The following is a 26,316-nucleotide window of genomic DNA, read 5'->3' as shown; positions in this document are numbered from 1 at the left end:
CAATGCAACACCAGGGACAGGTAGCACCTCAGCAATGTGATGACACTTTGTGTACTCTGGCCTGAGGTTCACCTTGATGCACCCCCACCTCCCCACTGAATCTCCAACATTCATTTATCATGGAGGTGGAGCTGAAGGATGTGTGGTGGGATCATTTTGTGCTGTTCATTTAAATTACTTCCCTACCTTGTCTGCATTCTCAGTGCCAGTCTTACTCCTGGTTGCTCTGCCAGTCCTGATATTGTTTGTATTTTCATCCGCATGCCCTGCCAGAAGGTTCGATTCCCGTCACTGTCTGTAAGGAGTTTGTACGTTCTCCCGTGTCTGCGTGGGTTTCCTCCGAGTGCTCCGGTTTCCTCCCACATTGCAAAGATGTACGGGTAGGTTAATTTGGGTTTAAAGTGGGCGGCGCGGACTCGTTGGGCCAGAAGGGCCCGTTAGCATGTTGTAAAATAAAAATTTAAAAAAAGGTAACTTTTCATTATGCTGAAGTATTTATTGCACTCTTCAATGTTCTGTGGATGTTGCTAAACCCATATGAAATCTTGATACATTTAGGATGAGGCTATGTTGTGTATATTTTCTCCCCATTGCTCTGGAGACCTGCACGTTGTGGCCCAGTGGATGTGATCTATCCTGGATCTCCAGATGAAATGGAAGATAGCGCAGGTGACTGCCACGGCACGGGAGCGTGGCATGGGCCACACCTACACCACGTAGAACAACAACGAGAGTATCTCGCACGCAATGACCAGGTTCTTGCCTGCCTTCAAGAGGGAGCGCCGCTCCCACATTCCCAACTTCTGACACACCTTGGTTATCCAGTCCAGCCAATTTTTGACACGTCCCAGCTCCTCCCAATCAGATTCCCAGTGCTGAATGTGCCAGTCAGCAACAACAGTGAAGGGAACATTTCACCAAATACTTGAACAAACTTCCACAGATGCACTGTGGAAAGTATCCTAACTGGTTGATATGTCATGATTTTCATTCCCATGCCCTGCTAGAAATAAATAACTTTCCTTTATGTGCAAGTACTTATCATTCCCTTTGATGACCTATTGATGTTACTAAACCCAGAATAAATCTTGATACATTTAGTTTGCTTTCAAGAAAATTTGACATGGTGTTCACTGTGAATCAGCAGTTGGAGCTCAAGCTTCTGAATAGCAAATCTCTGAACTCCAGAGGTGAGCTTAAAATCTGCCTGACAACATGCAGGAAATGTCAAGTAGCACTGGGGAGTCTGGCGCTAACATTGTGCATGGTTTTGTGCAAAGCCCGAAACCGATCCCTTCCAGCATGGAAGTTGCAGCTAGCTTTATTTCAGCTAGCTTTGTTTCAGCATTCGTAGACGCAACCATGATGCACCAATTGATGGTGGTGGAGCTTCCAATGAAGTAATATCAGAAGCTATCCAATCTATAGGTCTGATTTCTGGCATGCAAGTTCACCTTTCTTCAGTCCAAGCCCATCATGGCTCTGGACACCAGTGTTGAAAGGGGCTTTGACGATATCATGACACTTCAGCAATCCATCCTCCAACAGATCACTGAGATTGCTGAGGCACCACTCTCCAGAACAGTGACAGTGTCTCCATGGGACCAAGAATTGGCAGTCCATCCCCAGTATGACAGCGTATATGATCTCAGCACCACCGTTTCATTGGTGCATCATTCAGCCAGCTAACTCAGACTACTATTGTTTGTGGTGAGACGATGTAGCCCAAAGTCATTCCACCTGGACACAGACCTCCTCAAGGCTGCCCCATTTGCAGCCTTTTCTACAGCAAGTGTGCAGCTGATGTGCTCTTACCCAGTTCTCCATCAGCTTGTCTGCAGTCATTGGTGGAGAACTGGATGGCAGGAGGTTTGGTAAATGTGAGCAGTAGACAGATAAAAGGGGTATACACAAGAGTGTCTCATCAATGATACAGTTTCAAGTTTGATTAGATGCAATACATAACTTGGAATGATAATTTATTTGGATCTTGCATTCAAGAGGACACTGTGATGTTAAGTAATGAAGGGAAGGTAATAAAGGAACTTTTCTGGAATGAAGAATACTTCCATTATATTTTTATTCACTTGCAAGATACAGACATCATTGGCAAATCCTGATTCCAAATTCTCCTTGAGAAGAAAACGGCAAGCCATCTTCTTAAACCATGGCAGAGCATGTGATAAAGCTACTTCTGATAATGGTATAATTACGGGGAAAACTTCTGACTCACAGCTCCAGCAGCTGGGTTCAGTCCTGATCTCCAGTGCTGTCTGTGTGGAGTTTGCATGTTCTCTCCGTGACTTCATGGGATTCCTCCCACATCCCAAAGACATGCAGATTGCTAGGTTAATTGGCTACTGTAAATTGCTCCTAATGTATAGGTGAGTGGTAGAGTCTGGGGGAAATTGATGGGAATGTTGAGAGAATAAAATGGGATTAGTATAGGATTAGTGTAAATGGATGCTTGATGGTTGGCAAGCACTTGTTGGGCTGAAGGGCCTGTTTCCTTGCTGAATGACTCTCAGGTGCTGACATAAGGCTGGACTGCTCTGGAGACAAACTTTGAATGTTCCGAAGAGTCTCTTGCTTTGAGGTGGATTGTTGCACTCTCCAGAACTTGACAACTGCACCGATCACTACTGATCTTTTCAGCCTTTCTTTTCCTCCTGTTCTGCAGCCAAGAACAAGGGCCCCTCTCTGCCCGTGCTTTGTCAGTCTGACTAATTGCCTTTCAGGTCCTGCAGAAAGTCTGAGCTGCTTCACTAAAGCTCAGATAATGAGAGACTCTGTGTCCATGTGCGGCGTGACCTGAATGACATGGGCGAATAATGTCTGTACTGTAGAAGTGACGGTCAATGACCGTCTCCATCAAAAGTGATTCCAACCACTCTCCCTTGGCATTCAATGGTAGCACCATCACTGAATCCCACATTGTCTACATACCAGAGGTCACTATTGACCAGAAACTTACCTGGACTACCCACATGATTAGTGTGGTGCAAAAGGACATCAAGTCTGGATCATCCACAGTAACGGACATAACTCCTTGCTCCACAAAGCCTTTCCACCATCATGAGCACATCATGAGTGTGACAGAATATCCTCCACTTGCCTGTATGAGCACAGCACCAACAATGCTCAAGTAGCTCAACATCAATGCTCAAGAAGCACAATTGATTGACAGCTCAGTCAGCACCCTGCACATTTGCTCCCATCGCCATTCACTCTCCACCTGCCATGTGCACCAGCTTCAAAATCTGCTGCAGAAACTCTCCGAGACTTTTCCAACAGCGCCTTCCAGACCTTCAACCTTCACCATTTGGAAGAACAGGGCAGTGGAATGTTCAAGGTTTATCTCCAGCGCAGTCCAGGCACCTAAAACCTTATTTTAACACCTTAGGGTCATTCAGCTTGGGAACAGGTCCTTCGGCCCATCTGGTCCTTGTCAACCATCAAGCACCCATTTACACTAATCCTACACCAATCCCATTTTTATTGTCTCTACATTTCAAGCAACCCTCCCCAGATTCTACCCCTTACCTACACGCTAGGGGCAATATACTGTTAACCTACCAACCTGCATGTCTTTGGGATATGAGAGGAAACTGGAGCACTCGAGAGAAATGCATGCACGGGGAAAATCCAGAAACTTCTCACGGACAGCGCTGGAGGTCGGGATTGAACCTGGGTCACTGGAGCTGTGAGGCAGCAGCTCTGCTAGCTACTCAACCCCACAGCTGCCCCACAACATCTCTCATTGTGAAGGTGTTCTGTTCTTGTTCTTCATCTGACCAATGCAGGGAATCAGACATAAAGGGGATAATCTTGCCCCTCAACAAGCCCAGACCTGATCTAATAACATCCTGCTGGATGCAGCCTTGTTCAAAACAATAGACCTTTAACTTGCATATCCTGCTAATACAAAATAAACAGTTGATTACAATCTAGTACTGGAAGATTGGCAATTGATAATTGGTTTATTATTGTAAAATGTACCGAAGTACAGTGAAAAACTCTGTTTTGCATGCCATCCAGACAGATCATTCCATGCATAAGTACATCAAGGTAGTACAAAAGGAAAACAATAACAAAATGAAGAATATAGTGTTACTGTTACAGAGAAAGTGCAGTGCAGGTAGACCAATAAGGTGCAAGGGCCATGACAAGATAGAATGAGAGATCAAGAGTTCATCTTTATCGTACAAGAGGTCCGTTCAAGAGGTTTGGGGAAATGTGAAAAATATACCTAATTAAACAACGAGATTGTACTTATACTTTCCCTTCTGCACGTTTTCCCAGTTCTCAGCAACATATTAGTGGCAGTGCAACCTGAGATACATCAATGAAGTTTATATATTTTCTTGAAATCTCTATAAAATTTTACTTGTGGGAGAAATAGAATCCCAGCAGCAGACAAGTTTAAACAAGACTGCAGGTTGTTTTAGATCTTTAACTCCACGGATCCAATACAATTAGAAAAACATCTGTGGAATGTATTGTGGCACTGACATCATCAAACCCACAAAACCTGAGGCTGTAGTCAGATACATGGTTTAGAAGCTTGCCAAAAACCTTTCTTCGTTTGAACAATTGCCTACCAAGTATAATTTACCAAAAAGTCATTTTTTTAGATATTTACAAATTAGAGATTTTCTTCGATCTCAATTACAATCTTTTCCTTTGAGTCCTGATAAGAATTTATTAGATGTAATTTTTAATTTGGAACCTTTTCAGGATGGCTCAATATCTAATACTTATGACAGATTACTAGGAATGAGTATGGTGCCACTAGATAAAATTAAAAACGCTTGGGAACAAGATTTGCAGATGTCAATTTCTGAGGAAACTTGGAATGAAATTTTCAAGTTGGTTAATACTTCGTCATTATGCGCTCGTCATTCTCTCCTTCAATTTAAAGTGGTCCATAGAGTTCACTTGTCTAAAGGTAAACTATCCCATCTTTATTCTGACATATCTCCTTACTGTGACAAATGCAATAACGGAGTGGCTTCCTTAATTCATATGTTTTGGACTTGTCAGAGTCTTAAAAAATATTGGACAGAGGTCTTTCATACTTTTTCTGTACTTTTCAAAATAAATTTTAAACTTAATCCTTTGACTGCATTATTTGGGATTGTTAGTGAAAAAGATATAATTTTGAAGGCTTCTGATTTACATATTCTGGCTTTTACTTCTCTTATAGCTAGGAGAGCTGTGTTGCTTAAATGGAAGGAAGTTAGTCCGCCTACTCATGCTCAATGGTTACGGGATGTTATGTCATACTTGAATCTAGAGAAGATTCGCTGTTCAGTTTTTGAACCTAACCTAGACTTTCAAACCTTGTGGGGACCTTTTTTGAATTATTTTCAAAATCTCTGATTTGGGGACTAAAATGCAGATATTGGCTGACACGGTTATGTTTTTAAAAGTTTTTCCTTGCTGTTTTTTCCATCTAACAGCTTCGGTTTTTGGTAGTGGGAGTAGATTCTTTTTTATAATAAAATAGTCCAATTTTTTCTTCCTTTATTAACCAACTACTATATGTGATTATTAATTTAGAGTATTGTAATCTAAGTACAATTTAATACAACGTATTCAGTAGTTTTTTGTTCTCTTTCTTGATGCATGTACTTTGTATTTTTTTTCATGGATTCAATAAAAATATTGTAAAGAGAGAGATGCCTGCCTCCCTAATAACAATATGTGCATTGTGGAGCCAAACCAGTTTTATAACAATAGGAAGCAGCATATCCTTTATGATAAATATCTCTTACATTCTTGCCATGGGAGCAGATTACCAAGCAGACTGAGAAAAAGACAGAAGGGTGTGTTCAAAGCTTCTTTGCTGAGGTGCAACATCCTCACTGACTGCTGGGAACCTCTGACCCATGGCCAGTTAAAATGGAGAAGCAGCATTCAGGGTGTTATTGAGAACTTCAGGGTCACACAGCAGGAATATGCAGAAGCTCTGTGTAAGCGGCAGGAGGAACACACCCCCTTGCAAACTGCCCATCCACTTGTCCCATCCTAACAGCATTTTCAAAGAGCAAAACATAAACTGGTGGAAGAAATCAGCGGATCAAGCAGCATCTGTGGAGGCGAAGGAATGGTCAATGCTCGACATTTCAGGTTGAGACCCAGCATCAGGCCTGAGGGTGTAGAGGGAAGATAGCCAGCATATAGAAGTGAGAGGAAAGGTTGAGACAGGGGCAGCTGGTGACAGGTGGAACCAGGGAAAGTTTTGGTTTTATTTGGTTTTGGTTTAGGTTTTGGTTTATTATTGTCACTTGTACTGAGGTACAGTGAAAAACTTGTCTTCCATACCAATCATACGGGTCAATTCATTACATAGTGCAGTTACATTGAGTTAGTACAGAAGGCATTGATGTGGTACAGGTAAAAACAGTAACAGTATAGAGTAAAATGTCACAGCTACAGAGAAAGTGCAGTGCAATAAGGTGCAAGGTCACAACAAGGTAGATCGTGAGGTCAGAGTCCATCTCATTGTATAAGGGAACCATTCAATACTCTTATCACAGTGGGGTAGAAGCTGTCCGTAAGTCTGGTGGTACGTGCCCTGAGGCTCCTGTATCTTCTACCCGATGGAAGACAAGAGAAGAGAGAATGACCTGGGTGGGTGGGGTCTTTGATTATGCTGGCTGCTTCACCAAGGCAGTGAGAGGTAAAGACAAAGTCCAAGGAGGGGAGGCTGGTTTCCGTGACGTGCTGGACTGTGTCCACAACTCTCTGCAGTTTCTTGCGGTCCTGGGCAGAGCAGTTGCCATACCAAGCCGTGATGCATCCAGATAGGATGCTTTCTATGGTGCATCGATAAAAGTTGGTGAGTATCAAAGGGGACAAACTGAATTTCTTTAGCCTCCTGAGGAAGTAGAGGCGCTGGTGAGCTTTCTTGGCCATGGCATCTACGTGATTTGACCAAGACAGGCTGTTAGTGAAGGAACTTGAAGCTCTACAACCCTCTCATCGTCAGCACAGGTGGGGGGATGATGGAGCCAGTTTGGGTGTAAGGAGGGACAGTGCTGACAGAGGCTGGTAGAAGAGAGGTGGGGAAGACAAGAAAAGAAAAAAAAAGTATGGGCAAATGGAGCCAGGTGGGGGAGAACAGGGAAGGGTAGAGACAGAGGCTGGTTGGTGATAGGTGGAACCAGATAGGGGAGGGAAGATAGACAGATGGAACCAGGTGTGGGGGAAAGTGATGTCCAGGTAACAAGGTGAAGGGAAAGGTGGAAGGGATGGAAAACTTGGTGAAGTGGAGGGGTACCCTGGGTGGACTGGTGGGAGTGGGAAAGCAACACGGGGGGGCAGGGCATTCCCTGAAATTCATACCATTGGGCTGCAGGCTACCCAAGTGGAATATGAGATGTTTTCTAGTTTACATTTGGCCTCACGTTGGCAGCGGAGAAGACCAAGGACAGACTGGTCGGTGTGAGAATGGGAAGGGGAGTTGTAATGATATGCAACTGGAAGGTCAAGATGGCCGTTATGGACAGAGCACAAGTGCTCTGCAAAACGGTTGCCTAGTCTACGCTTTGTCTCGCCAGTGTAGAGGAAATCACATTGCGAGCACTGAATGCAATAGGTCAGGTTGGATGAGGTGCATGTGAATCTCTGCCTCACCTGGAAGGCCTGTGTAAGTCCCTGGAAGGTGGTGAAGGGGAGGAGGTTGTAGTGACAATTGTAGCACCTCCTTAGGTTGGAGGGGAATGTGCCAGGGGACGGGGAGGGACGGGTGGGAAGGGATAAGCTTACCAGGGAGCCACAGAGAGAATGGTCTCTGCGAAATGCAAAAAATGGGAGGGAAGGGGAAAGGCAGGAAGATGTGACCGGTGGTGGGATCCCATTAGAGCTGGCAGAAGTAGCAAAGGATGATGTGCTGGATGCGGATGCTACTGCGGTGAAAGATGAGGACCAGGATCTCTGTCTCCGTTCTGCCTGGGGAGAGGGAGGATGGAAGAAGCTGTGCAGGAAGTGACGAAGTCGGTTTGAGGGATCCATTAACTACGGCAGAGAAGAAGCCACATTTCTGAAGGAGGACATTCAGAAGTCCCAGAGAGGAAAATCTCATCTTGAGAACAGGTGAGGCAGAGACACAGACAGACTTTCTAAGGGCTGATAGATGCACAAAGGTTTGTAATGTTCACCAGCTTATCATCCCTGCTCAGACCAGATTGTACAGGTGTTCCCTGACCCTAGAAAACGTTCTGTTCAGCAAAGTTTTGTACATTGGAAAATCAGGAAGTCTGCAGATGCTGGAAATCTGAAGTAAAAACAGAAAATGTAGAAACGTTCAGCAGGTCAGGCAACATCTGTGGAAAGAGAAGCAGAGTCTCAGATCTGAGACCCTTCATCTTATCCCTTCTTTATGATATAACTACCACTATGATATTGAAAGGACTGCATACCCTTTTGGTCATAAGTACTCAATTAAAATTAATCTGAATTTGACTGCTAACTCAAAATCCCAAATCTTCAGCATTCTGTGTTACACAGAAAGAAATGAAGAGTGAATTGAAATTGGTCTTCATCACTATTAAATACATCCTATGCAGGGGAAGTTCCTTTCAACATACTCCATACAGATGAGCTGAACGAACTAAATTCTGCCAGTCCAAATGAAGGGTCTCGACCTGAAACATCGACAGTCCATTTCCCTCTATAGATGATGCCTGCCCTGCTGCATTCCTCCAGCAGTTTGTTCTTTTGCTTCAGGTTCCAGCATTTGCAGTCTCTTGTGCCTCTAAACTAAATGCTGAATTTGTCCCCTCGAACAACACTAGTTAATGAGCTTAAACTAATCAAGTCCTATCACTTGAGGCAACTTCTTTCAGTCCAGTGGAGGCACAAGAGAATGTAGTTGCGGGAATCTAGAGCAACAATCTGTTGGAGGAACTCAGCATCTGTGGGGGAAAAGGAATAGTCGACGTTTTGGGTCGAAACCCTGCATCAGGACTTCCTTTCGGTCCAAGGCTGGTCCTGTACCTATCCCTGCATACTTCATTGTCATGTAATCCAAAGCGATTTAAATTAAACAAAAGGGCTGAGCAAACAGCTGACTTGAGTTAATGATCTGTTTTGGCACAGTAGTGTTACAGTATTGGTGAATAAGTGCTACGAGGTAAAGGTAATGGGTAAATGTGTGTGGGGAGTACAACTGTGTCTCTGCTGTCAGTTGTGGTCCATAGTTATTCACCAAATGGGTTGTTCTGGGAGGATGGACACTCACATTGCAGGAAGTCACAACAGGACTACTGTGTGATGACATTGTTAGTGAGGGCTTTGTGATGTGACAGAGAGAGAAAAGACTGTTGAGTATTTGGTGCGTCTGTGCAGGAAAGAGGGTAGAATTAACCTTATGTTTCAGGGAAGAAAATGTGACTAAGCTGTGCGGGTGTGAGGCTCCACCTTTTCTCTTTTCAATTGTTCTTTGACAAGTGTCAGAGTAAAAGTAAGAGATACTTTTCATGACAGAAATTAACTGTCTTTTCAGTTTTACAGGTACTTGCAGAGATCCCTATAGAAATAAATACTTCAGTTTTCAGCGTGAATTTTCTTTCCATTGTTTGGTCTCTGAGTTGGGATTGGCAGGAGTAAGGACCTGAATTTGACCAAAGTGCTGCACAATTCTTGTTAATGTGGTGAACTATGCGAGACTCTCTCATTCAAGATGTGAGATGCTTGTGTATTCAAAGTGGCGTTTTGTAAAATTGGTGACTGGTGCGTATTAAAAATTTGCAATTCTAAATTGGTAACTTTGGGATATTTGGAGAGGGGACAATATCATATATTGTCCTCCTTAATGACTGTTTTTTTTTCAAAAGGTTAATCATCATGTTGGTCATGAGCTTTGCTCTTTGAGGTGATTTTCTGGCTTCAAAGTTCTTTTGAATAAGAACATGTTTCTTTTAATTTGGTTACAGTTAGGAATACTTGTCTCATAAAATGAGAATGAGTAGCTAGGGTTAAAATCATTCTTTTGCCTACTAGAATGCATATCAGTGTCTTGACTTAGGAAAAGCCTAGCATGCCAATGACAGGCCTGCCGAGAACCAATCAGAACATTTACTAATATACAGTTTAGCTGAAAGTAATGAGTTTGGTCAAATAGGAATAATCAGCATTTTTAGATAGATTTGAGAATAAAAGTTAGTTTAAAATAGGATACAATGGGGATGAACATGGCAGGTTTGAGAGAATTCAAGTCAAGTCGAGTTTATTGTCATGTGTACAAATACGGTGAGGTACAGGTACAATGAAAAACTTGCAGCAGCATCACAAGCATGTAGGTTCAGTCACAGAACATAAATTATACATAAATTACTCAAGACAGTGAAGAAAAAAAAGACGGTGCAAGACAAGACATTAGTGCAAAAAAAGGTACAATCAGAGACAAGTCCATGGCAGTGCAAGAGGTGGTCCATAGTGTTCCGATGCTGAGGTAGGGTTGGGGTTGTGCAGGTCAGTTCAAGAGCCTGATGGCTGCAGTAAAGTAGCTGTTCCTGAACCTAGTGGTGTGGGACATCAGGCTTCTGTGCTTCCTGCCTGACAGCACCAGTGAGAAGAGGGCATGACCCAGATGGTGGAGATCCTTGATGATAGGTGCCACCTTCTTGAGGCAGCGCCTTCTGAAGATGCTGTCAATGGTGGGGAGGGCTGTGCCTGTGATGGACTGGGCTGTTTCCACTACTCTCTGCAGCCTCTTGCGCTCCTGTGTGTTGGAATTGCTGTACTAGGCCATGTTGCAACCAGTCAGGATACTTTCAACAATGCATCTGTAGAAGTTTGTTTGGTGACCTGCCAGATCTCCTTAGGCTTCCAAGAAAGTAGAGGTGCTGGTGAGTCTTTGTGATTGCATTTATGTTCTGGGCCCAGGAATTGTCAGAGATGTCAGGAGTGGGAGGGTTTATTTAGCTGCCTGCTGCACATCTGCTCCCAAGTACAAACTTTAAACATCATCCTAAAATATAATTGAGGGTTAGGAGGACATAGGAAGGAACAGGATAGGTTTTGCAACCCCCCAAGGTCAGCATCACAGATGGAAGTTTTTAGCTGATATCAGAGTCACCCAATTATCCTGTCCTTCATTATTTTTTTCCAAATAACTTTCCCACCTGACAAGCCTGTAAGTACCTGGCCTAACCTTGTTTCCTTCTCGAATAAAGGTACCACATTTGCTGTCCTCCAGGTAGCTGGCACCTTATTGGTGGCCAATCAAGATATAAAACACCTGTCAGAGCCACAGCAATCTCCTCCCTTGCTTCCCATGGGAACCTGAGAGACATCTCTTCAGCTCCTGGTGAGTTATCCATGTTTATGCTCACTAATACATCTAATACCTCCTCCTGTTTAATGTTAACGTATCCCCATTATCCTCCTTGAAATCTGCAACTACAATGCCTTTCTCCTTAGTGAATACAAATGTGAAGTATTCTATTAAGATCTAACCCACATCCTCTGGCTCCACACACTGACTGACCCTTTGGTGCTTAACAGGCTATACTCTTTCCCTGGTTGCCCTCTTGTTCTTATTATACTTGACAATCCCAAGGTATTTTATCTTGTCTGTCTGTGGTATTTCATGGCCCCTCTTTGCTCTCACCACTCCTATCCCCATTCTATATTCCTGAAACTCCTCACTTCTTTTCAGTATTCCATATTTGCTACGAGCTTTTTTTTAATCAAGCCCTTGATATCCCTTACACCTTGGGTTTCCTTGACTTGCCTTCCTTACTTTTCCCCTTTACAGGAACACATTAGCCCTCAACTCTCACTGTGTCACTTTGAAAAGACTCTCACTTGTCAGATGTAGTTTTACTGTAAGCAGCTGCTCCCAGTCTACTTTTGCTAGGTCCTGTCTTCTGACATTGAAATCAGCCTTCCCTCAGTTCTGGACCTTAAGTTCCTGACCACTCTTAGCCCTTTCCATTACCATCTTGACCTTAGGGTAATGATCACTTTCCCCAAAATACTCACCCATAGACACTTTAACTTCTTGCTTGGCTTCATTCTCAATGATTAATTGGAGGCACAAGAGGCTACAGATGCTGGAAACTGGAGCAAAAAAAAACTGCTGGAGGAACTCAGCAGGTCAGGCATCATCTGTGAAGGGAAATCGACAGTTTTTCATTTCTGGTTGAGACCCTTGATCTGGATGAGGTAGACTGAGAGATCAAAAGTTCATCTTTATCGTGTAAGAGGTCCATTCAAGAATCTTATAGCAGCAGGATAGAAGCTGTCCTTGAACCTGCTGGTAGGTGTTCTCAAACTTTTGTATCTTCTGCCCGATGGAAGGGGAGAGAAGAGAGAATGACCAGGGTAGGAGGGGTCCTTGATTACGTTGGCTGCTTTCCTGAGGCAGCGGGAAGTGTAGACAGAGTCCATGGAGGGGAGGCTGGTTTGCATGCCAGCCCGGGCTGCTATCACAACTCTCTGCAATTTCTTGCGGTCTTGGGCAGAGCAGTTGCCATACCAAGCCGTGATGCATCGGAATAGAATGCTTTCTATGGTGCATCATAAAAATTGGTGAGGGTCATTGTGGACATGCCAAATTTCCTTTGCCCCGAGGAAGTAGAGGCACGATGATTTTCCTTGGCCACAGCTTCTGCTTCACCACTTTTGCTCCTTTTATTCAAATAGATGCAATTTAGTCTTCCAATCCTCCCACTCACCTTTACGGGCCAATGTCTGCTCTGCCTACTGGACCGATTTAGTTTTTCTTCTATATTTGACTGCACCTTCCCACCCCCTCTGCCCCCAGTTGTACACCACCTCTGTACTCCATACCCCCGCTAAACTATTTAAACTCTCCCTACCAGCACAAGCAAACCTTCCCTGCAAGGAGGTTGGCTCCGTTCTGGTCCAGGTGCAACCTGTCTTCCTTGTACCGGTTCAGCCTTCTGCAGAAATGGTCCCAAAGATCCAAAAATCTAAAGCCCAGCCTCCTACACCATCCCTTAAGCCATGCATTCGTCTGACCTATTTCTATACTCTTTCACACATGGCACCAGAAGCAGTCCAGAGATTTTAACCTTAGATGTCCTGCTCTTTAATCTATGTCCTGCTCTTTAATCTATGACCTAGATCTCTAACTTAGTGTTGCAGAACATTATCCTTTTTACCTATATTATCAATACAAATGTGGACCACGACCTCTGGTTGTTTATCCTCCCCTCTTTGAATGTGTTTCAGGACATCCCTAACCCGGGCACCAGAGAAAATCATACCATTCAAAAGTCCCATTTGCAGCCACAGAAACACCTGTCTATTCCCTGCAACTATAACCTTCCTAATCTTTTATCTCCCCTCTTGTGCAGCAGAGCTAGTAACTTGGGAACTTCCTTTCCCCTGGGAAGCCAACCCCACAACGGCATCCCAACACTGTATCTGCTTGAGAGGATGGCCTCAAGGCCTCCTGCACTTCCTGCCTGCACCTGTTGCTCCACCTGCTGGCCACTCATGTTCACTGTCTGTGCTGCCAATAATTTTGCTCTCTTATCTACCATCTCCTCAGCTCCAGAGTGAATCCATCCACAGTACAGTACAGTCAGGAGCTGCAGCTGGACACACTTTCTGCACACGTGGTCACTAGAAGTGTCCCTTGTTTTCCCCATATAGTACAGGAAGAGCATACTACATGGGATAAATTCCCCTGCCATAGATAAGATAAGATATCTTTATTAGTCACATGTACATCGAAACACAGAGTGAAATACATCTTTTGCATAGAGTGTTCTGGGGGCAGCCCGCAAGTGTCGCCGCGCTTCTGGCGCCAACATAGCCTGCCCACAACTTCCTAACCCGTATGTCTTTTGGAATGTGGGAGGAAACTGGAGCACCCGGAGGAAACCCACACAGACACGGGGAGAACGTACAAACTCCTTACAGACAGTGGCTGGAATTGAACCCAGGTCGCTGGCGCTGTAATTTCACAATCTGAAGACCCTAACTTAACTTTTAACGTCCAGAATTAAAGCAGCAAAGGTCCACCCCTCCTCTCTTTTGATCCACTCAAGCAGTTCTAGTCTACTCAGTTGAATTTAGTGGACTTCAATTGTAAAGGTCACATTTACAATAACAAATTGAGATCCCCACTCAAGGTATCTTTTTTACCTTCTTCCCTGAAATGGCAAGCATCAGCTGACAAAAAATGGCCTGCAAGAATTTAATTGTAAACTATCTTTGACTGTTAACTTTGGATAGATTTAGTAAAATAATAAATGCTTACATTCCCTACTCACCAAAGCCTGGACTCTGTGACCACTGCACTTCTGGATCCACTGTGAAAACCCATGCTGTGGTTGTCTGCCTCCCTTTTTATTTATCTCTTGTCCTGTCAGCTGGGTATAATTGACTTCAGTTGAAAAAGTCACAAGTTACTTCTATCCATTTTTTATGGGATCTGATATCACTGCTTTTATTGACCATCCTATTTGCCTTTGAGAAGATGGTGGTGAGCCACTTTCTAGAACCACTGTAGTCCTTTTGGAGAAGGTGCTCCCACAGTGTTGTTGGGGAAGGAATTCCAGGACTTGGAGTATTTTATCCAGTTTTGGTCACCCTGCTACAGGATGGATGTCATTAAACTGGAAAGATTTCACAAAGACTTATGAGGATGTTGCCAGGACTCGGTGGACTGTGTTACAGGGAGAGGTTGGGCAGACTCAGACTTTATTCCTTGGAGCGTAGGAGACGGAAGGGTGATTTTATGGAAGTGTATAAAATCATGAGGGGCGTAGATAGGGTGAATGTGCTCAGGGTTGTGGAATCAAGAACTAGAGAGCACAGGTTTAAGATGAGAGGGGAAAGACTTAATAGGAAACTGGGGGGTAATCTTTTCATCCGGAAGGTGGTCAGCATATGGAACAAGCTGCCAGTGGAAGTAGTTGAGGCAGGTACAATAACAACTTATTTTAATACATTTGGACAGGTACACGGATAAGAAAGGTTTAGAGGGATATGGGCCAAATGCAGGCAAGTAGGACTAGTTTGGATAGGCATTTTGGTTGGCATGGACCAGTTGGGCCAAAGGGCCTGTTTTCATGATGTGTGACTCTACTTAGACTCAATGATGATGAAGAAACAGAGGTATATTTCCAGATCAAAATGGTATGGGACTTGGAGTTGATCGTCTCCCCATGTGTCTATGGCCCTTCTTTCTTGGTGGTAGAAGTTGCAGGTTTGGACGGTGCTGTCGAAGTAGCAGGAGGAAGTGTATTTTGTAGCTGGTGCACAATGGAGCAACTGCACACCAGTAGTGGGGGGAGTGCGTGCTTAGGGTCGTGAGATGGGGTACCAATCAAGCGAGTTGCTTTGTCCTGGATGATGTCAAGCTTCTTGAGTCTTGTTGGAGATGCATTCATCCAGGCAAATGAAGAGCATTCAGTCATACTGCTGACTTCTATGATATAAACAGTGGAAAGGTGGGAGGTTGATGTTGGTCCATCATTAAGGACCCCCACCATTCGGCCATGCCCTCTTCTCATTGCTGCCATCAGGCAGGAGATACAGGAGCCTGAAGACCCACACCTCAAGCTTCAACAACAGCTTTGTCCCCACTGTCATCAGGTTCTTGAAATGACCTGATAAGCACTAATTCTACCTCGGACTATATTTCCCTCAACTTGCACTAATGCTGTTATGTTTATTTTGCCATGTAAGCTATGTATAATTTAGGTTAATTTAAGTTTATGTAATTCATGTTTGTTATGTTTGTCATGTAATGTGCTGCTGCTGCAGAAAGCTAATTTTCATGTCATTTATACCCGGGTATGTATGCCCGTGACAATAAAATTGAACTTGAACTTGAACTTGAACTTGGTTTGTGGGTGTCAGGAAGTGAGTCTTTTGCTGCAGAATACTTAGCATCTGATCTGCTCTTGTGGCCGTGGTAATTATCTGGCTGGTCCAGTTGAGTTTCTGGTCAATGGTGACCCCCAGAATGTTGGCAGTGTGGGACTCAGTGATGGTAATGTCACTGAGTGTCAAGGGTAGGCGGTTAGACTCTCTATTATTGGAGATGGTCATTGCCTGGCACTTCTGTGGTGCAAAGTTACTTGCCACTTATCAGCATGCAGGCATGGGCTTCTTCAGTTGCAGAGTGCAATCAACAGGAACGTTCCCAGGAAGATCACTGATGGAGCAACTGAAGATGTGTGGACCTGGGACATGGCCCTGGGGGACTTCGGTAGTGAGATTCCAGTGCTGGGATGGTTGATCCTTGACAACCACAACCAAGAGTAAAGAGGAAAGGAGAGACAGGAAAAGTGAAAAATGAGAGAAGGAGGGCCAGAGAAAGAGAGGAAAATGGAAGGGAAGGAGAAATAAATTTGCATATGTATTGATAAAAGAGAGAAATGGAATCCATGGGACTTTCCACTACTAAAACACATCTTTGAATAGCTTTAAGACGTAGCTAGATAGATTCAAGATAAGTGGTAAAAGGATGGGAATGCAGGACTGAGGTTACAGTCAGATCAGCCAAGACCTTAATGACTGGCAGAGCAGGCATAAGGGGCCAAGTTGACTCCTTCTGCCTTGATTCGCATGCTTGTATCTATCTGTTTGTTGGCTCTTGGTGTATCTGTGCTCATCTGGTGTGGTCAGAGAGCACACTGGTGTGAGGAGCCAAGAAAATAGAGGATAGACCAGAATCCAGGAGCCAACCCTGAGGACAGTGGTGTCTGCTCAAAATATCTGTCAGGGCAGACCTCTTCGTGATAAATATTACCTGAAGATGCCTCACTTCTAATGGAGACACAGGAGACGGCAGGTGCTGGAAATCTGGAACAACACACAAAGCGCCGGAGGAACAACAGGTCAGGCAGTATCTATTGGAGGGGAATGGACAGTCGATATTTCGGGTCAAGACCCTTCATCGGGACATTTCGGGTGTTGACCCAGAACGTTGACTGCCCATTTCCCTCCATGGATGCTGCCTGAGTTGCTCCAGTGCTTTGTGTGTTGCTCTTCACATCTATTCACAATGCCTGGTTCTAATTCCTAGATCATTTGTTTCTTGTTTCCCAGTATCATTGGCTGTTCTCAGGCACCTGGTACATTTTACACTTCCCTCTAGTACATTGTGTAGTCCTGGCTTGGGGTTTGGATGCAATCTGACTAACAAAGCCCTTGTGTCTCAAATGTCTTCCAGGTGGTGCCTGTACATTTGGCCAATCCAAAGCAGAATGCCTCATGATCCTATCATGTTGGCTCTGCCCCAATACTTAACAAATCTATCTGTATACATGCATATATCAAGGAACCAGTCATTATCTTGCTAGTTTATAAGCATTTATCTGTCAAATAACTTCTCACCATCAGCCTGTTCTTTCAACAGAGAGCAGTGATTGTTCAGACAGTTTAATAGAAAGTGGGGATTGTTTACACAGCTCAATAGAGAGGGGTAAGCTGTACCTTATAATTTCAACCTTATTAATGCTTCTAAGTGACATTTGAAGGTTGGTTCTTGCTTACATTGATAGTTGCAGTGTTAAATATATACCCTCTTACTATGGCTCAATACTTGCCAACAATCAACACAGTACCAACTGATTAAATTAGTCCCATACCATCCAAGAAAAACATTTGTACATCATTTCTAGAGCTCCTGATGATCGCTGAATATGTATTATTTTATTCCGCTTCTTGTTTTGCACTGACACTGTGAATTGCATAATGATTCTGACAGAGTCCTTGGTTTCCTTATGGTTACTCAGAGAGAGAAAAAACATAAACTGGTAACAGGTGTAAATAAAGAAAGGAATAAATTAAAGAAGAGCAAAGATGAGGAATCAAGCAGAGTAAATGAGTCCAAAAGAGAGACTGACAAGGAGAGAGTAGGCAGAAAGAAATAAAAGAGGCTGGCGTTAATGAAAGTCGTTCAAAGAGGGACAACTGGATGAAAGAGAGAGGGGCATTGATGGAGAGGAGGAAAGATGAGGGGGGAAAGAGAGAAATGAAGGGCCAAAGGAAAAGGGGTGGATGGAAGGGAAGGAGGAAGCAAAAAGGCATATCTGTTGACAAAGGAGAGAAGTGGAAAGACAGGGTTGGGCTGGTTTATGTTTCTTATGAAGGAATAGTTCTGATGATGTTTACACACTTTTTTCATTTGGATTCAGAGTCACCTATCCAGTTGACTATTGAATGTTGATATAGTTTCTCCCTCAATCATGAACACCAGGATTTTTAAAGTTTCTTTTATCAATTATGTGATGCTTATGTTCTAGCGAGCCAGCCGCTGTCACCCATTGCCAACAGCACTTGAATGGCTCACTGGGCCATTTCAGGGGGCAGTTAAGTGCCACCAGTTTGGCATGGCTCTGGGGTCACACACAGGCTGGCCTGGGTAAAGATGATAAGTTTCCCTCCCTTAAAGTGAGCTAGATGAATTTCTGAGACACTTAGGATTTCCAGAGCTTTTTAATTCCAGCTTTATTTAACTAAATTCACTAATTCTGGATTTTGTGGCTGTGACGGTGGGATTTAAACACAGCTCCAGATCATGGTTCAGTCCTTACTACGGGGAGTCCAATAATGTAGTCATGATACTATCATGTCCTATGAATGAATTCTATAACTCTCTGAATGGAGGGGGTTTATCTGCCCTCTACCAAGTATCTCACATTTGGCAGGGGTGAGGCAGTGGTGATTTTAACCCTGATGAAACCTCACTAACCTGAAGTGTTGATTCTCTTTCTCTCTCCATGGAAGCTGCCTGACCTGCTGAGTATCCCCAGCATTACCAATTTCAGACTTTCAACATCTGCAGCTTGTCCCCCTCCATCGAGATTTTAGTTCCACCTGCCTAGAAGAAATATAGAACAGTACAGCACAGGAACAGGCCCTTCGGCCCACCATGTCTGTGTTGACCATGATGCCAATCCAACCAATCCCATCTGTGTGCACATGGTCCGTATCCCAGTATTCCCTGCCTGTTCATGTAACAGGCAGGTGGTTAAAATGCTCGTGGTTCTGCCCCCTCTCTGGAGAACCGGAGCTGAGGTGGAACTTGAGGCTCAGGTTCAGAATGGAGTTGGAAGAGAGGCTGAGGTGGTGGTCGAGGAAAGTGAAGGAATGCCAGAAGTGAAAGTGAGGTGGAAGCTACCCCGTAGCTAAAATTGACGCCGAGGTCAAGTTGAAGGCTATGGTTAAATATAAGAATGGATAGTAGCTAAAGTTGAAAAGTGATTTTGATCTCTCAAACCTGCCCTGCCACTCAACAAGATCATTTCTCTCAACACTATTTTCCTGCACTATCCTCATATCCCTTGATTCCTCTATTGTGCTCTGTTTTGAATCTAATCAATTACTGAGCCTTCATATCTCCCTGGGGTAGAGAGTTCCAAAGATTTGCTATCTTCTAATGGAAGAAACCATTTCATACCACAGATAAAACAGGTTTTTGTTTTATATATTAGCTACGTTCTTTTGGTCTGAGTTTGTAGATTTTTGGTAGCTTACTTTAGATCCTTGTGGCTTCAACTCAAGTTTCACTCCCAGGCAATCAAGGCTGGCTGATGTTTGTCTCGGTCTTCTGCTTTGTTATAACTACATTGCTGCTCATACTGTACTCAGCTGGCGTTCAGAACAGATCCTCCACATCAACAGCAGTGGTAAGTGTACTTGCTCAGTATTACAGTTCCCATTGCAAATTTGCTGCAGCGTTGTAACTTCTGGCACATAAGGAATATTTCTGATCTGTAATCTTCAAATGATTTTCCTGTTTTATGTTCAGTGCTGAGCTTGAATTATTGAACTGGAATGCTTTGTCTTTGCTTGATATTCTTAGTCCAGTGGCATTGAATGTTCACAATTCCCCCAATGTAATAAACTTTAACCATATTCAATGAAAAAACAACACTGAGAAAAATGATGTCCAGTGACAATGGTTTGGGGGCCTGAATATCCATTTCAAATGACCCGACTCACATTGTGTCACTCATTAAACAAAATCACAAGTGACAGTTCTGTCCTGTTTTGTTAGACACCCAGGTAGCAGCTACATGGGAATGATTGACATTCCTCCAGTGATCCTCAAGTATACTGTAGAAAGGGATTCCTCTGGGGACACAGATTTAACATGATGGGCAAAAGACTGTTTGATTAGGGTTTAAGTTGCTATCTAAATTGTTTTTTTGTAGTTTAACCTTCTTTATGCTTGCTTATATGTTTGTACAATCACCTGTTTGTCTGTAAATGTTCAGTAGATTTTTAGTAATCTGTAGTAGAGTTGGTTCTGTACTTCTGTCATTTCTTTGTAAACCTGAGATGCCAAGTTAGTGTAACTCAAGACTGTCCTTGTTGGTTCACAGACTTCTTATCAGAGAAAGACCCCCTTATCCGTCCAGCCTGAAACAGTTTTCAGGATAAAGAAAGACCACAAGACAGGTTCTTTGTTAGTTACTTAGAGTTCGTTACTCTTGGTCACTTGCTGCTGTGTTATTGCTCACTGTTCTTTACTATCATAGAACATAGAACATTACAGCACAGTACAGGCCCTTCGGCTCCCAATGTTGTGCTGACATTTTATTCTGCTCTATTATCTATCTAACCCTTCCCTCCCACATAGCCCTCCATTTCTCTATCATTCATGTGGCTATCTAAGAGTCTCTTAAATGTCCCTAATGTATCTGCCCCCACAACATCTGCCGGCAGTGCGTTCCAGGCACCCACCACTCTCTGTGTAAAAATCTTACCTCTGACATCCCTCTTATACCTTCCTCCAATCACCTTAAAATTATGGCCCCCTCATGTTATCCATTTTCGCCCTGGGAAAAGTCTCTGACTGTCCACTCGATCTATGCCTCTTATCATCTTGTACACCTTTATCAAGTCACTTCTCATCCTCCTTCTCTCCAGAGAGAAAAGCCCTAGCTCACTCAACCTATCCTCATAAGACATGCTCTCCAATCCAGGCAGCATCCTGGTAAATTTCCTCTGCACCCTCTCTAAAGCTTCCATATCCCTATAATGAGGCGACTAGAACTGTACACAATACTCCAAGTGTGACCTAACCAGAGTTCCATAGAGCTGCAACGTTACCTCGCAGCTGTCATTTTTTTGTTACGAACATCTAATAAAACAGCTGTAAAACGGATTTGCACCTCATCCTTGACTTCCAAAGAAACTTCTGGGCAATATCATCTCCAGATCCAACAAGACATACAAAGAACGTAAGGTTTTGTTCTAACACAGGGAGTAGTTTTGAATTGGAGTTTGGAGACTGTAGGAGTGCTGGGAACAGAATCAGTCAGTGCCTTAAAAAGGGAGTTTGGTAAACCCTTGAAAGAGAATAATTTTCAGGGTTACAGAGGATGAGACTAGTTGAATTGCTCTAATTGCTCTAATAGGAGCTGGCATAATCTCAGTGGGCTGAATGGCCAGTTTCTGTGATTCAGTGATACCAAATTGGGGCATGAGAGGTTGTCAGAAATTATTTACCATTCATAAAGGACATACCTAAAACGCGGTTAGCGCGACGCTATTACAGCGCCAGCGATCGGGGTTCGATTCCCGTCACTGACTGTAAGGAGTTTGTACATTCTCCCTGTGTCTGCGTGGGTTTCCTCCGGGTGCTCCGGTTTCCTCCCACATTCCAAAGACGTACGGGTAGGTTAATTTGGGTTTAAGATGGGTGGCGCGGACTTGTTGGGCCAGAAGGGCCTGTTACCACGCTGTAAATAAAATTCTAAAAAAATTCTAAAATTCTAAAAAAAACAGAAAATTCAGGAATTTTTCAGCTGGCCAGGCAGCATCTGTGGAGAGAGAAGAGCTATAAGTTGCAGGGAAAGGCTGGGAGATTTGAGTGGGGAGCAGAAGGGACGTGGATGGAGAAAATAAAGGTCTGTGACAGGGTGAAGCGCAGGAGGGACTGGGTGACAAATGTGGTGCACACTAGGGGCAACTCACATCGAACAACTGACCTACCAACCTGCATATCTTTCCAAAATGTGGAAGTAAACTGGAGCATCCGGAAACCCACTTGGTCACAGGGAAAACATGCAAACTCCACACAGGAGTGCCAGAGATCAGGATCGAGCCCAGGTCGCTGGAGCAGTGAGGCAGGAGCTCTACTAGCTGTGGCATTGTGCATTGGTTTTACAATACATGTGCAGTTCTGGTATATACTTTACAGTGGTTTTTTTTATATCATTTAAATAGGGCTGATATTATTTGTTTCCCTATAATTAGTTATTCAAATGTACATGAGAATAAAAAGCAATTTTATATAAAGCATAATTAGGGTGACTCATTATTATGTTTTATTAATAAAATCAATTGTCAGAAACTATTTGCATTATTTAGCAGTTTGATAATTAGACAGAACACACACAAGAATGAAAAGAAAATTCTTATCACAAATAGGCTGACATTGTTCGGACATGAAATGCCTCACCAGAAACAGTGGTGGAAGCAAAACACTAACAGTGTTTGAAAAATGAATGGGTAAATATTCAAAAACTAATTCAGTGGATATGAGAAGAAAGGGGTGGCACAGTTTGGATAGCTCTCTCAAAATGTCTCCTTTACCTCCATTTACTTTCTCCAAACAAAAGGTGTAGCTATGGGAACCCAAGCCATGGCTGTCTTCACATGGTCTCCGTTTTACTCAGGTACCTACTCTCACCTCCTTTTCTGGTTCATTGATGAATGTATTGATGTTGATTCCTGCTCTTGTGCAGAACTCAAAATTTTCATCACACTTGCTGCCAACTTCTCACTTCCACAAGGTTTATCTCAGATTCTTTCCTTCATTACCTTGACTTGTCTATCTGTATCTCCAGGTTAGTGACCAATATCCATTACAGACCCACAGACACCCTCAGCTACCTTGGTTATACTTCCCACCCTACATTCTGAAAGGGCTCTGTTCCATTCTCCCAGTTTCTCTGGCTTTGTTTCATCTTTTCTGATGAAGCGACGCTCCACACCAGCACTTCCGAGAAATCCCCTTTTTTTCCCAACCATGGCTTCTCCTCCACCATAAGTGAAAAGGCTCTCATCCACATTTGTTCCATTTCCCAGACTTTTGCCCTCGCTTTCTCTCCTCCCACCAGAACAAGGAGAGGGATCCCCCAATATTTATTACAGGCCAATAGACTCCCTCAGATACTTTCCACCTCAATGGATTCAATTTCCATTACCTTCCCTGAGATGCTTTGAAAAAATACATCTTCCTTTTATATATTGTTAAAGGACCACTCTCTCTGCAACTCTGATGTTGGAACTATGATGTTGAGGCAATTGCAGAGACCTGGTTGAGAGAGGGACAGGACTGGCTGCTTAATGTTCCAGGGTTTCGATGTTTTAGAAGAGAGAGGGAGGAAGGTAAAAGAGGGAGAGGGGTTGCATTACTAGTCAGGGACAATATCACAGCTGCACTCAGAGGCGAAGAAATGGAGAGCTCATCAAGTGACTCTATATGGGTAGAACTCAAAAATAAGAAAGGAGCCATCACTGTGAAAGGTTTATACTATAGACCCCCAAATAGCCATAAGGAGCAGATATGCAGGCAGATTATGGAAAGGGCCAAAAATTACAAGGCTATCATTGTGGGTGACTTCAACTTCCCCAACATAGACTGGGAATTCCTCAATGCAAAAGGTTTAGATGGGGCAGAATTTGTTAGGTAAGTCCAAGAGACGGCTTTGTATTTCTCAATAGATGTAAAATTCACAAACTGATCCTGTGAGGAAGCCAATTGTAAAATGATTGTGTAGATTGGTTTCTCATTTCTCTGTTTCTTCTTCTCTTCCAGGATGTTTTTTAACACTTCACTGCAGCTCAGGCTTATTTAAGTTTTACCATTATGGCAGCTGGTTACATTAGCTGGATTTTATGGAAGAACCCCGCACTTGAACTAAAGATTTTGAATATGAACATTGATGCCATAGTAAGTCACCATACATTCTTTGAAGTAACTGAGTGTCCCCTGACATCCACCGATATAGTTGGGGTGGGGGTGGGTGGGTGGGGGTGGGAGGGGGCGGGGAGTAATTGGGTAACAATGCACAGGATCTGAGCTTCATCCTCTTTGGAGCACAACTATCTCAGACAGATTGCCATTCTAAGTAATGTCAGATAATGAGAATGGGATTGAAGCTGGTACCATGGTTGCCTGCTCGATGATCCACCTGCATAATACTTCAAGAACTTCTCTAGGTCTGGAATGGAATCAATTTTATGATCACTTCCAGAGTGATTGGGTAAAGTTTTTTTATTGTGACATTTTCTTGTGAAATATTCTTGTATCTTGCTGTGTCAGGTGTTTGCATTCTTAGCCAACTTGATGTACGCAATACATGCAGTACTGTCAATCGTGAGATGGAAATTTTCTTCATGAACGTCAAGTTACGCAGAAAATGCCAACTTCTCACAGGAAGATACTTATATTCTTCCCAAAACTGTTGATTGGTCTTTCCTATATATTATTTTATATTACTGGCAGTGATAGGTGGACAAAAAAGGGGAGGCGGGGTGGGCACAAGGTGGTGATCGGTAGATGCAGGTAAAGATAATGATAGGCAGGTGCGGGGAGGAGGGGAGAGCAGATCCACCAGGGAATGGGTCAAAGGTGAGAAGGGAGAGGAAAAAAGTATTACAGCCAGTCACTTCAACTCCCTCTCCCGCACTATCTCTGATATGTCAGTCCTTGGCCTCCTCCACTGCCGGGAGAATTCCAAGCACAAACTGGAGGAACAGCACCTCATTTTCCATCTTGGAACCTTGCAGCCTAACAGCATGAACATTGAATTCTCCCACTTTAGTTAATCCCCACCCCACAACCATCCACCCCTCCCCCCCCCACCCCACCATGCTTCTTCCCTCCCCTTTCCTAAACTTTTTTTTTCTCTTTCTTCTTACCGCCTGCTTTTCTCCACGGATGCTGCCTGGCCTGCTGAGTTCCTCCAGCATCATCATGTTTTTTATCTTAGCTGTAAGATTAGTTGACACACATTGTATCTTTTTTCACATGTACTTTATTCATAATCATCAAAAATATATGAATACATTACATTCAAGTCAACATTTTCATAACAAGTAATGTTATTCCGTTACTTAACATTAACACATCATCAGTTATCATCCATTTACAAACTTAAAGTAAATAGCTCATAAGTTTTAATACAAATAGAGTAATACAGCACAGAAACAGGCCCTTCTGCCCAACTCATCCATGCCGACCAAGATTCCCATCTAAGTTCGTCCTACTTGCCCGCATTTGGCCCATATCCCTCTAAACCTCTCCTATCCATGTATCTGTCCAAGTACCTTTTAAATATTGTTAATGAACCCTCCTCAACCACTTCCTCTGGCAGCTCATTCCGTATACTGACCACCCTTTGGGTGAAAAAGTTGCCCCTCAGATTCCTATTAAATCTCTCTTCTCTCACCTTAAACCTATGCCCTCTAGTTCTTGATGGGAAAAAGTCTGTGCTCACTCCCACCACCTATGCCTCTCATGGTTTTAGACACAAATGTTAACTAATTTGTGTGCAATGGCAGGAGGAGCCTATAGAACTCCTTCAGGATTTTTTAAACATTAGTTTTATTTATTTATTTATAATGTTTACAAAAGTTTTAGATTAAAATGCAATCCAGGATGCAGTCCAGTAGCAGTGGCGCCCACCAGTCCTGGATGCTATGTGCTCCATGGACACCTGGGTATGGATGTATCCTTGGAAGAGGTGGTATTAGTATTGGTTTATTATTGTCACTAGTACCGAGGTACAGTGAAAAACTTGTCTTGCGTACCGATCGTACAGGTCAATTCATTACACAGTGCAGTTCCATTGAGTTAGTACAGAGTGCATTGAGGTAGTACAGGTAAAAACAATAACAGTACAGAGTAAAGTGTCACAGCTACAGAGAAACTGCAGTGCAGGGCAGTCAGCTCAGACAGAGACCCCCGATGGCCTACTGCCTGGACCGGTGAAGGACAAACCTGGTCAGATCCAGGAGCAGACCAAGGGGGGGGGGGGGGGGGGGGTGGGTCATCTGACTGATCTGCCCCCCTCTCTGCACCAAGTGCCCAAAGATCCAGATCGTGGGGCTGAAGTGCAACCAGAACTTGAGAAGCAGCCCCTTCAGATACTCAGAGAGGGCTGAATCCTCTCACAATCCATGTGACTACGAATGACGCGCTCCACCTCACTGCAGGTGAGTCCATGAACCAACTTAAAAATCTGTTGCAATGGGACTGCTCTGGGGGTGGACTCCTGTACAGAGAGGAGCCCCTCAGGATGTTTCACTATTTCACTCTCCGCTGACTCCCTCCACTTCCCACCCCAAACCCCC

The sequence above is a fragment of the Pristis pectinata genome, chromosome 10, assembly GCF_009764475.1.
Source record: "Pristis pectinata isolate sPriPec2 chromosome 10, sPriPec2.1.pri, whole genome shotgun sequence".
NCBI classification, from domain to species: Eukaryota; Metazoa; Chordata; class Chondrichthyes; order Rhinopristiformes; family Pristidae; genus Pristis; species Pristis pectinata.
This window is presented reverse-complemented; position numbering follows the sequence as displayed.